Below are 13,396 nucleotides of genomic sequence, written 5' to 3' on the forward strand. Positions count from 1 at the left end.
TACAGTTAATTTCAACAACAGCAAATACAGCAAGGAGTTATGGGCAATTCTTTTTTAATTGCAGACAGTGCTTGGATGTAGAAGTAAAAATACTCTGCTGGGTTCTGGAGCAACACTGGACTACTACCTGTGTTTCCCTCTGAGTTGGATTGGGTTCATAAAATTCAAATTCAATTTCAAATTGTATTTACTGTTAACTTTTCAGAAAAATATTTGCCGATATAGCTTACGAGAACTGGGTTAACCAGTTACCAATACAACATAGTCGGTCTTCTAAGCTATTTCGGGTCTTACTGATGCAGTATCTATAAAGTAGGTGAACTTTTTGGAGTCCATTAAATGGTTCAGACATCAATTCTGCAACAGATTTATGGTCTGTAACATAATTAGCTGTGGAGATAAGCAGCTAAAAATGTACAAAATTAATTTATTGGTTTCTTGTTTTTGACACACCGTCAAGAAATGCCATACAATGTTCATGTAAACTTTCTGCAGGCTATTCTTTCCATTTGCAGGAGAGCTGCCATGAGCTTTTCCTGAAGTCTCTCTCGTTTCCTTTTCCTCCTCCTCCTCCTCTTCATCGCCTACTCTCTCCTTCTTTCTTCCTTTGTCAGCTCGGGTGATAGTCGCTGCTGCTGCTCTGCTCTGCTCGGCTCATGCCTTCCCTTGATGATGTCCGACCAACAGGGAAAAGACACAGCCTCATCCTTTCTTTTCCGCCCACTGGAATCCTGTATTTAATAAATAATTCCTATCTCCGGCCCTTCAGTTCCTTCTCCACAGGACACTCCACCTCACAGCCTGCTGTCTATTAGAGCAAATAGCAATGTGAACGGCAGGAGCCAAAAGGCTTGTCTTCTACCTTCGCTTGCCACATGCCCGTTGCCCTGCCAGGGTAAAGGCAACAACTACAGAAGAGGATCATTCCTGCCGTCCTGTGGTTTTTGAGTTCAGCTCCTGTCCTCACACGAAATGTGACGATTTAATCTGAATCTTATCTCCTGGTGTCTTAATGATGCAGCTACTGCCTGTTTTTATATGAGAGCATCTCAGGTTAGATGAAAAGTGAGAGGGAAACTGAGATCAAGTTTTCAAGATAATGAGGGACACAGGGTTTTGGATGCATGTGTGTGTGTTTTTTTTTCTTTTCTTTTTTTGCCAATGCTTCATTAACAGCCCAGGATTAGAAGTAGGCAGGACAAAGTCAACGTAATGAAACTTTTTTAATTATCTAAATGCACTGACCCGGTTCAGGGATTTAAGTACTATGATTTAAAGCAGTGGATCTCAAATAATCAAGCATTTGGACTGCAGACTTTTAAAAACATTTTGTCACCTACCAGTAATTCACAGTGCCCACAAATAACTCTGAGGCGATTTTGGCTTAAATGTATAAGGAAATCTCCCTATTTGTAATTTCTGGTAGTTCTGTAATAGTATAAATCGTTGTTTCCCAAGGACTGGTTCGTGACCCTCAGGTGGGTCGCAGGAGAATTTTTTTTTTTTTTTTTTGGTCACCTCACATCATTATTCCCAGAGTTTATAAATAATGTCTATTGACCTGGGTCGCGAAGGTTTGTGACTTTTAAAATATGGGTCCCTGGAAAAAAAGTTTGGGAAACACTGGTATAAATAATAATAATTAGTAGGAAATCGGCCTTTCCTGTCTCAGATCAATGGAGCTAATAATAATAATTAGTAGGAAATCAGCCTTTCCTGTCTCAGATCAATGGAGCTACACACACTAAGACAACCACATCTGGTTATTTTAGTCCAACCCAAATCCAAGATACAGGTCTAAAGATTTTCAAACTGACCTCAGTCCTAACGGTCCTGTCAGACTTTATCAGACTCTGAGGTGATTGAAGGGAGACAGATGTCACTGTGTCAGAGCAGTAAGGACCAGGCAAATACAGAGTAAATAATGGACTGAACAAGTAAACAGTCACTGTTGTTGGAGCTGGTCAGTGGAAAGAACGAGATAGTCAAAAGTCTGGCTCACTCCCCAGACGAGAGGTGGCGACAGGGAAGCTCGCACCCTTGACTTCCACTGGCCGAGGGTGCGACGTGGTCAGTGTGTGTGGAAGGAGTGACACTGTATGAACTGCAGCTAAAAAAAGCCCCCACCCCTCAGGTCAAACCAAGCTGCTCTGCCCAGTGCCACTGTAAGATTATCAGACAAACAGACTGACGAGTTAATGTCCTAACATTCAAAATAACTCAAATGATGATTCATTTTCCATCATTACAGTTAATGAGTGGCCATTTTTACACTTAGCAGTCTGTCTTTAACAATAGAGGAAAGATAAAAGATTTTAAAGTAATTGGCTCAGACTCAGGGCTCGAAGCTAAAAACTTGTTGGTTTTGTCCGGTTAATCCAAAATGGAACTGTACGCTGCCTCTCCTCGGAGTCCGTTTTAGTCTTTGAATTGTTAAGAGTTTAAACAACAGGAAACAACATGAAAAGGAAGGATTAATTTTCCAGTGGAAAGTGTGAGGATTAGAACCTTTTAACAGGATGAAGCCTCCTGTCTCACCTCCGTCCTCTCCTTCTTTGTTTTCATCTTTCTACAGTTCTGGTCCAGGGTTGACTCTAGCATTATGTAAATGTGCATTACAGAATATGCTGTTTGAATGTAAAGCACGTTGTGGATGTTAAAGGAGTCACTCGCTTAAAACCACACTGAAGAGTCACCAACTCTGTGATTACTCCAGTAGATTTGGGCCACAGTAAATTTTGGTATAATAATATAAATGATCTTTTTATTGTTCAATACAAACCAGTACGGTATGTTTCCTCATGTTTTTGTATCAGAGGTCTGAAATGAGATACTGGTTCCCATTCTGCTGCCAAGGCAGGACTGGCACAGACATTTGGCTGTGGCTCAGTTTGGATGCTGGGATTAATATTCAGCTTGATAAGTATAATGTTGATGTGACACAGAGGTCGTGGCTGCTGCTGCGGCTGCTGGCTCCCTGCAGACGGTTCAACCATCCACAAGCCGGTCAGCTCTGCAGCAGCATCTCTACAACAGTGCAGTTGGAAAAAGGAGAAAAAAACAAATTCAATTACAGATGGAGAAATGTGAGCAGCTTTTACACTGAAAGCACTCAAGGCCACAGAAACAGTGTTATCACTGTGAACCCTAAACCACTTGATTGTGTTAAACGCTCCATCATAGTGAAGACATCCTGTAATGGAACTCTATTTACTACGTAGCGAACTGATGCCCACGGAAGCTGAATGAATGTCCGCTTCGTTTTCTAAGCAGGGTTTTCTAAAAGGGATGACATATTAGCTGTCGTCGTTCATCCTGTGATTCACTGCCTCGTCATTTATTCATCACATCAGTCGTGTCTGTTGTTTCCTTCAGGGTCATATCTGTGTTAAACAATTGATGAAACATGTCAAGAAGAAGAGGAGGAATGACGTTGTTGCTAATGATGATGTACGTGACAAATGTGTAGCTACAGTCGACTACAATAGATTTAGACTGTACTGAAGAGGCAATGATGTACTGTATATGCATACATACAATATATACATAAATATATATACAGAATATATATAGCCAAATGATAAAAGCTGTTTTAGTAACATGTTAAAATGATATTAAAAAATGGTACTAAATACAAGGAGTCAAATATGTGTCATTATAAACAAAAATAAGAAAATATTTAACATTCTATATATATATATCACATTAGTTATGCTGGTGCAAGCTGGTATTAGACTGTAGTACTTCAAATAACAGTACGGCCAGTGGTACTGCTGGAGTTGAAGTTAGAAGTACTGAAAAAGGTAATTCTAAAGCAACTCAATACACCAGAGTTTATAGCACCCCCTACAGTGTGGCAGAGTTATGTGTGATGGGTTGATGAGAATTATTTGCATACTTTTTATACTTTAACATCTCTTTATTGAACCGTTTCACCCTCAGCTCTACACGTTTCTTATCACTGCAGACAGTCACATCCGGCATGTTTACACGGCCGGGAATGGAACAAAAACAGTTGTTGCTTCCTGGTCTCTCTGAGTCCTCTGAGTCTACGAGCACCGACTGTGCCTCCTAATTATGACAGAGACCCGCTTAAGCTCAGTGAACTCAGCTGTAAGAGCATCACACAACACACGAGGGCTGAACAGGGGTTTCAGTAGAAGAGGAAGGAGAGGAGCACACTTCCTAATGTAACAGCATACAGTATATACATAGACGTCCGTGTGTGTGTGTGTGTGTGTGTGTGTGTGTGTGTGTGGGCGAGTGCGCGGCACAAACAGAGCTGTAGGGACGCCTTAATTCCCTCCGTGGTCTTTAAACTCAGACCTTGTTTAAAATTTAGCCGCGACCTTTTATCCATTCGTCACCACTGTGGTTATAACAAAAGTGACCTCTGCGCTAACCCACTGAGATTGTCTCGGAGGATAGGGAGGTGTGGGGTCAAAGGTCACTGGGTATATAAACAGGTGTCAAGTGCTATGATGGAGAGCCGAGGACATATGAGACCGGGGCTGTTAACCCAGCTACCAGCACTGCAGACGGAGCAGAATAACAAGGGTAATAGATGACTCTACCCGTCGGTGTTATGCCACGGTCTCATGTTGTGAAAGTTAAGCTGCCTTGTCTGTAGCAATCGACCTTTTGCCAAGCTGTGTGTGTGGGTGTGTGTGTGCTCCCTTGTGAGCTCACGGCCACTCGTCCGTCCACAGCAGCCACTGGCCTCTTAATTGTGTTAGATTGTTTAACCACCTTGAAAGAACAGTTCAAAATTTGCCCACTTTACTTTGGCTTCTCTTGCTGTCAAGGTCAACAGGGATAATCCAGACGGCGAGACGAAAAATTACAAAAAGCTTTATTTTGAATTTTTACCCTGGGAATGTACTAATATCTGCTGCAGAGTGAGCTATGACTTTCTGTTTACTTTCTTAGCTTTAGTTAAGGTTTGACTTTTGGAACTTTTGCTGTTTTCTGTATTTCTTAGCTTTAGTTAATGTTTGACTTTTGGAACTTTTGCTGTTTTTTTCACCCATAACAACGTTTGGATTTTAAGGCTAATAATGTGGAGTTGAAATTGGCGTAGAAAAGCACAGAACGTAACTGACTTGTTGTTTTACTGCATTGAGACAAATTTGAAAAACATTGTCATGAAGTGTATTAAGGCAGATTATCACTGTTCAACACTTATAGGAGGAACGTCTTGTTTGTTTTTTTAAATTCAAAACAAACCTGTTTCTATGATGAACATGATGAAGAACAATATCCAAAGCTCCTATTAGAGACTTTTCTTCACAGAGTTGATGGATTTGACTCATTACTCTGAATTTTGATGGTGACATGAAGAACACGTTGACAGTTTTTTTTTTAAAAAAACTCCCTTTGACAGTTGTGCCAGTCAGTTTTTCAGCCGCAGACGTTCTTACCGCCCTGACACAACATGGACGTCTGACCTGAAACTAATGCATGCTGGGCGTTGTATTTGAGTCTCCTGAAACACAAACATTTTCCTGCAGTGTGTACAAATTCAGGTGTTTGAGTGCTGGAGCCATGATAAATGGTGGAATTATCAGATCATCAGAGCGCATCACTCTGCCCAGTGTTTAAAATGTGTTTGGAGTTTGAACCTGTTTAATCTTTACATATGAATTAACTCCATTAACATATTCATTTTGACAGCCCTAGATCTTAATTTGTCTGCCTTGAAACAAATTAAATAAAAAAACATATGATGTGCAGTTTAATTTGATCACGTGACACCGACGGTGATGTATGTACACGGACACAGCACACAGACGATGTCAGAGAGTAGCTCTGACAGTTTGAGGAGCGTTCTGGAGAGCGGCTCCGACACTGCATCACAGTTTGTCTCTTATATCTGAAGCCTCCTGCTGTAAAAGCTGCTCTCTGCTGTGTTTGGCTTTCTGTCCCATAAAGTCTGTTTAGCAGCGGCATGCTGTTAGTGTCTGATGGGAACTAGGAAACTGTGGGTAGTTCATAATTAGACACATTTCCTTCACTTCCCTGAAGGATAAAACCCACCATTTCTCCCGCTCTCGTTATGTATTTGTGTGTTTAAAAGAGAAAAGTCCACACGCTGCGTCGTAAAACTCCCGCCGCCTTGTAACTCGCCTCTTCACCTACGTCCCGCTTACTTTGAATTTAATTGTCTGATCCAGTTAGCGGTAACTGCAGCCTAATTAGGAGAATTTGATTCTCACTGCTGGATCTGATGAGCGCTGCTTATGTTGACTTCTCATGGACAGAAATCAAGGGAGAGGCACTGTGCCGGGATAGAAAAGTTTTCTGCAGAACAAAACAAAGTTTCAGTCCAGATTGGAGCACGATGTGATCTCTTGGCTGTTTTCTTTAGGCGGACAGTGAAGCCAGCGCTGCTGGTTACAGAACATGGCCAGTTCACCACAGACCAGAAAATATCTCACAGCAGAAGCTGTTTGATTCCTTTGTTGAATTAGTGGGTTGTTTTTTTGGGCAGACTAATTATCGCCTTCCTCAACCTCCCACAGCCGGTACAAAACACAGTTACAATTATTTAAAACAAGCCCAGAATCACTCTCTCTTCATGTTGGTGCATTCAGGGTTCAGACTTACTTACATAACTATGATGAAAAATGAATCCAATAATTCAGTCAGGAAACTGGATCCTTTTTCAAAGCGACATATTCAACTGATTAATATTTTTTAAAATCCAGGTTTGGTTTCACTTCGATAGGTTGTTGTAGATCACAATGAATACCTTGTTGTGTCATAAGCTGTTAAATATGCTGGGACAATAATCCTACAGTCAAAACGTCTTATTTCTTGTTTCCTCATTTTAAAATTAGAAATAAATAATAACAAGTCACTTATTTCTTATGCACTGTTACCTTGATTCCCTGGTTTGTCCTACATTTTGCATAAATCCAGCTCCAGAGTGATGACCTCACTATTTGCATTTCAGCTTTTTCCTAGGACAGTAGAGGCATCACTTGCTTGACCGTGTTTCTGCTTTTGTGCTGGTTTGAAATCCTAATTTTGAATACTGGTGAAATTTTTCACTGCACTTGGTTCTTATTTCAATTCTAAGTGTTAATGTTGCATTTAGGTTCACCATAATAACTGTACACCAATAGGTGATTTTAACTTAAACAAACGTGTCCAATGATGGAGGAAGAGGAGAGCTGTGTAAAAGTTCTGAATTGCCTTTTGGTTTTACTTCTATTTCCACTTTGACGTCGTAAAAATGATTTGTTTGTTTTTTACGAGTGTCTGGTTTTTGCCCAACTACATCACTAGAAATGACTTCCTGCTGTCATCTGTTCTTCTTTTTTTTCAAAACCATGAAAGACAAACCGTACTTCAGACTTCCACTGTTGCATCATCCTCATCCAAAGTTGATGCAATGCTTATGAACAGCACTGGCACAGCTGTGATTCACTCTTTTTATTTCCCACATGACATTTTATAACAGTGATCAGTGCACGCACAACAACACACTAAATCTATTTGGTTTTTATTCAGAAAGAGTCGGAGTCAGAGGCTTTCATTCAGAAACGAAACCAGAAATGATTCTGTGGGTTGAATGTCACATTCCAGTGCAGTTGTCAGGTCATCAGCAAACTTTTACTGATTCGGAGGAAGTTTGACTTTCCCCAGAATTCTCTGGGTGACTGTCTGGGTGGAGAGACATCACTACAGGAGACTGATATGTGTGTGTGTGTGTGTGTGTGTTTCAAAGACTTTAGGTCTAGGCTGTTTATGAGAATTCTTGCTTCTTCCATTGTTTCTAGTGAATAAAGCACTATTTCACATTGACCCTGGGGATTACAGAGAGCAGGTTTATGTGGAAGTCGACCTCAAATTCTCTGTTATGCTTCACTTATTAAATGATCTGTATTTTGGATTGTATTCCTTCTTTAAGAGTCTGTACCTGGATCCTGGGTAAAGCTGGAATTTAAACTTGACATTTCAAAGTAATTTAATGAGCAAAACACATGTGTAAGTCTGTATGTGTTGGCCTTACATGATCTACCTTTCAGAAGTTTTAAGTGAATTTGCCAAATGTGTTAGCTAACAAACCAATAAACAACTACACACACCAGTCCCTCATGTGTCCAACTAACATAATACACCAGTAAAGTCATTTATGCCAGGTTTGGCAAAGAGCATTGCTAGAAAAAAATGACAGTCCACATAAAACATTAACTTTTAACGATTAGCCAAAAAGAAATCTACTCATAAAACTAGCCAGTGTTATGATGTGTTCGTTTGTTTAAAATCCCATTTCGAGGCAGGTATTTTCCAACTATGAAGTGATTTTCTAGCTGCTGTGATCAGACCTTAATATTAGCGCCCTTTCTCCCCCCCGTTTTGCTCTGTGTTCAGAGGTGAGGGGAACAGCAGCCACGTCACAGCACTTTGACACCACAAGAGCGATGGCAAGTCTGAGCTGCTCTTTCTGGTTGCCCTAGAAACCAGCCTGGGCTATTTGTTCCAATTTGCTGTGTGGTGTTGAGATCAAAAAGCCTGGAACTCAGAGTGGTCTCTGCATATTAGCATCTGTGTTAGTTTCAACGCAATTAGGCGTTCACTCACCTCATTACTGCTATACTGTTAATTTAACAGCCTGCATTTGGCCTTGGTTTTCCCCCCTCTGTGCAGCAGAAGTTGCTGTGTTTAAGTCAGAGGGTCAAAGTGGCATTTATTTAAATGAGACATTATGGAGGTCGTGGTTGTCGTGTTGTTAATAATGTCTCATCCCAAGGGTAGATGGTAAAAGCCTCTCTGATTATTTATAATTAAGTTGTCTATATAATTACATGAAATGCACTTTTACTGGAAGCAAAACTCAAACACAAGACAGAAAAAGTCAGTAGCCTTTAGCCTTGTTAGCTAGTTTTGTGTTTCAGCTAACATTGAGGTATTCTCTGCTTCCTTTTTCTTTAGCATATTTTAGGTATTTCGGGGCTAATTAAGTCTCAGAGCTGGTATTTAGCTACTTTGACAGACTTATCATTAGTCTTTTCATCATCTCTGGGATTGTTTTGCACATTTTGGTTACATTTGTGGCCTATATTACTTTATTGAGCTAACGTACTGGCTAACATTGGAACTTCTAAGGCTGTTAGAGCTTTATTTATAGGCAAACATTCTTTTATCTAACTTAGTCAATGACTTTTTTGACATCTAATACACAGTACCTTCATGGCTAAAAGACCCATCTCACATATTCTGATGTATTTGAATGAGATTTCTATGTCTGACCCCCATTTCATCCGCAGCATCTCAGAGGTTTGTATAAGGCCTAATGGTCTTGGCTCCGACTTTGGAAATGAGTGCTTCAAACTGCTTTCAGCTCCCTGATTTGTTATTCTCTACTCGACCATTCGCTGGATGTAAAGGCATCTCACAGGTGCCTCTTTCCCCCCCGGCCCGCTCTCCCCTCCAACTCTAACCCCATGAAGTCTCAGTTTAAATGCCGTTCCTGCTCCGCCTCCTTTGCTCCATTGAAAAGTTGGCGGTTTGTTTACGAGAGCGCCAGCTCTTCTTTGTGGCTCTGTACACTGCTTATGTAGAAGTAGTGAAGAACTCACCCTTCCCCCTCCTCTCTCTCTCTCTCTCTCTCTCCTCTCTCCCTCCTTCCAGAATTGAAAAGGACAAACGGCCTTCTCACCCCAGTGATGCTAAGTTGGTGAGTACTTCTGGTCTCCTACACTTTCAGCCTCTCTCTGAACTTTTTTGATGCATTTCCTTTTCTGCATCTTTCACCTGATGTGTGTGTTTGCACCTGATCCATAATCCACTGCCTTTTGTTTTGTCTCTGCTCCTTTATGTATTGGCAAACACATCTTATCTCTGGGCCTCTTATCTCCTCTCTGATTATAGGTTGTGATATTATTTTCTTCCATTCATTAATTCTTAAGCCCCGCCAAAAAAAACCCCATCTCTGCTCTCTGTGGCCTCAGTGTTGAAAGCAAAGCGGCCTTTTTTGGTAAAAGCCCTCTATTCTGTCTGAGTGAAGTGATTTGAAAAGCAGTGCTGAGAGTGAGGCAGTGGAGGCGGAACAGAGGAAGAGAGGCAGGGGAGGCAGAGGGTGACGGGCTTCACCCAGGCTGTTAATGGATGAGTTTTACCTTCCCAACCTTATCCCCCATCTCTATATGGATGTGAATGAGTGAATCACTCCACTGCTGACAACCTTGAGGCTGAAGCTAATTTATAATTCTGTGTTCAATCACTGCTGTGTGTGGAGCAGAGCAGCTTACAATAATCATGATGACATGTGGCAGGAACTTCATTTTCCTCTAAATGGGATCGTGATCAATGACTGACTTTACATTCCACTACTATTCACAGGATTGTTAGACTGTTTACCAATTTTATAAATTCAATTAAAAGTTTCCCAAAGACTGCTTTACACCTTTCAAAGCTGTTTTAAAATCTTTTTTTTTTAATAACAGTGGTCCATATGTTGTGTTGTACAGCGAACCTGAGGGGCCGTTTGTTTTCCACTGCTCATCAGTGATTAAATCTGAAAAACCAAAGACAAATATAGGCCCATTTGGACAAACATATTGTCTATGACTTGCTAGATTTAATTTTAGTAAAAAAAGAAAAAAACAACTTCTAGTCTGTCTGGTGCTGAGCAGCAGGTTCCATCTGCTGTGAGTTATATTATCGGTAAAAACACGAGGAGCAGCAAAGTTTTTCAGGATTTTATTGACTGATTATGGACCTGTTTGAGCTCACCGTTTGTTCTCACTTGGCTTGAACTCAGACTGAGGCTGAGCATTTAACTCGTCAAATAAACATTTTTCTGCCCAAAGAGAAAACGTTTTTCAACCACAACAGTGCAATTCATCATGGAACGCAGAGACCACTTCGCCTCGGCTGCTCCTCACCTTAATATCCCTGATGGCCGGGCTCTGGTATTTACTTATGTTCTACTGCTGCTCAGCACTGACACTCACTTTACTCAATTCAATTCGTGCTGCAAATGTCCTCCTCTAATATGTGTCATTGGAGCAGAGAGTTCCTGCTCTGAAGAACCTCCTCGCCGTTTTACCGCTCCTCTCCTCTGGGAGAAGTTCAGGGAGGCTGCAGTAGTGGTTGGCAGGTTGTGTCCCGCAGCCTCGCTGCTGTTTGCTGATATTTAGTTTAGGAAGACAATAAGCCGGAAGAAAACAAGCTCCTTTCAGGTCAGTAGAAGAGAGAAGGGGGCGGACTGAGCAGGGGTAAAAGGAAAGGGGGGGACATGGGACTCATCCCTGGGCTGGAGATTCTCTTTAAAGGTTTCTGTTTGTGGCCCCTAGGCCCGAATTAAGAGAGCGTCATTATCCTTGGCAAATTACCACGCTGCCTTTGTGGTCAAGCCATGGTGCATTAGGGGGCTTTAAAACGTGGCAGAGCCGTGCCCATTCAGGCCACAAAGAGAGGGGCTGCTGGCAGATCTTTGGCCCGTTTCACAGAGGAGCCATTCACATCACATCATAGGGGGTGCGGGGGGTGACTGTGATGAAGAGGGTCCCCTGAGACGAGTAAAAAAAAAAAAAAAACAGCCTATGTGACATCATCTTCCATCACATGCCAGCTGATGATGTCATTACCTGGTGTAGTGGAATTCGATCATCCTTGGAAAACTCTGCGTCTACTGCTCGCGAACATTAACATGCAAGGTGCGTCAGGCCTGAATGCATTCATTCATTTCCCCTTTCAGGATTTTAATACAGTCCTTAATTGCCAATCAGTCGCGTAAAAACAAATCATCGGCTTAGAATATGTTTCCATCAGTGGTTCAAACTGTTGGAATCTAAAGCAGCTGCTGACTCTGTGCCTCGTACGTCGGTGCGGAGCCACCGGTGTTTCGTCTTTTGGAGCGACATAAAACAAGAAGGCGAAGAGGCAGAGGTGCTTGATTTTTATCGTTTTACTCTGTTTCACCACCACACGGTCAAATGTGAAGGTAACTGGCCAGACCTGAGAGAAGTAGCTAAATGAGAAACCAATTTGAAATGTTAATAAAAAACTAAAAGGAGGGAAATCAAAAATATAGTTTAAAAAGCAGGACTTTTTAACACAACGAAGAGTCTAAATCTCCCAGGATTCTTGGCTTTGTAGCAAATTGAACTGCATCAGTTCACATTTGTGTTTTGTTGTCAGTGCCAAACATTGAGAACATGTGCCTTATTTTAAGCTCCAAAGACAGTTTGTCCAATTTTTTCCTCCAAGGAATATCAGTTAATATCCACAGGCTCCTGCTTGTAGTAACAAACACTCAGAATATTTCTGTATTTATACAGCTTGTACAAGCCAATCAGTTCTGAAGAGGCTTCAACAACAAAAAAGAGCAGATTTTTTTGTTCTATTAAAGGTCAGAAACCAGTTCTGTCCAGCTGTCCGTGACAGGGATATTGGTTCACATAACACTTGGGCTGGGAAAAACAGGATTAAAAAAAAAAAACACATTCTACATCATCAACAAGTAAGAAACAAACAAAATGTGGCCCAGGGAAACCAAGGCTTTTATGCAGCAGGAAGTGGGCGGAGACAAATCAAGAGATGAGCTTCAGGTGTGTGATTACTGAGAGCGTCACACCTGCAACTCAGGTGTATAGAGGTCAACTTCTCTATATCAACAGATATAGAGAAGAACCTGCTAGATCCTTTGTACAAATATTAAAAGTAGTACCATTGAAAACAGGACTAGAAGTGACATAAAAGTTAGGGAATAAATTAGCAGAAAAAAATACTGAAAAAATACATCCCCCTAAACACCTGACCCTGTATTGAAGCATTACAAACATTTAGCAAAGGAAAACAAAAAAAGATTGCTCCAAATATAGCACAAAATAAACTCTACAGAAAAGAATAAGAAGTCAGTTTCAAAATATAGTAAAAAATGGAATTCATAAAAATTCCAAGCTCCAAGGTAACAGGAAAATACCAGAAAATTAGCAAATACGTAGCAGAAATAGCTCAAATTGATTCCAGAGAATCAGCATGGATTTGTGACTAAAAATATCAAACGTTTTTCCACAAAACATAATTATTAGTCAAAAGCTGGATGAGCTGGTATTTTATTTTTTTGTTTTGCTCGGAGAAGGAAAAGGTTTCAGTTGTTGCGTACTACTTGCAGCATGTGAACGTCTGTCGGCTCCGCGGTGAACGTCATGGAAGTCTGGACATTGACACAGTATGGAGAAATCACAGTGAGTCCTGTGGGCTTGAAATGCTTGAGTGTAATTTCCAGCAGACGTTCATAAATCCAGTCTGCAGCAGGAGCTGTAATGTCAGGACTCCTCACAGAAAAGAAAACCTAATAAGGATGCTGCTGACACCAGGGTGAAATACTTGGTCTGTGAAATGTCCTGTTCTTGGCGACCTGCCTTTATTTATCATCCAA

At 41.1% G+C, this 13,396-nt stretch overlaps 1 protein-coding gene across 2 annotated transcripts in view; it reads left to right on the top strand.

Annotated features, from left to right (window-relative positions):
- The window catches only part of sema5ba (sema domain, seven thrombospondin repeats (type 1 and type 1-like), transmembrane domain (TM) and short cytoplasmic domain, (semaphorin) 5Ba), a 148,543-nt gene that overhangs the window by 19,963 nt on the left and 115,184 nt on the right, over positions 1 to 13,396 (top strand). For both annotated transcript variants that reach the window (XM_025064015.1, XM_008328336.3), the window contains exon 2: positions 9,640 to 9,685. The gene's annotated coding sequence lies outside the window, so the exon portion shown is untranslated. The remainder of the gene's footprint in view (positions 1 to 9,639; positions 9,686 to 13,396) is intronic.

This window comes from Cynoglossus semilaevis, chromosome 16 (genome assembly GCF_000523025.1).
Source record: "Cynoglossus semilaevis isolate Cse_v1.0 chromosome 16, Cse_v1.0, whole genome shotgun sequence".
Classification (NCBI taxonomy): Eukaryota; Metazoa; Chordata; class Actinopteri; order Pleuronectiformes; family Cynoglossidae; genus Cynoglossus; species Cynoglossus semilaevis.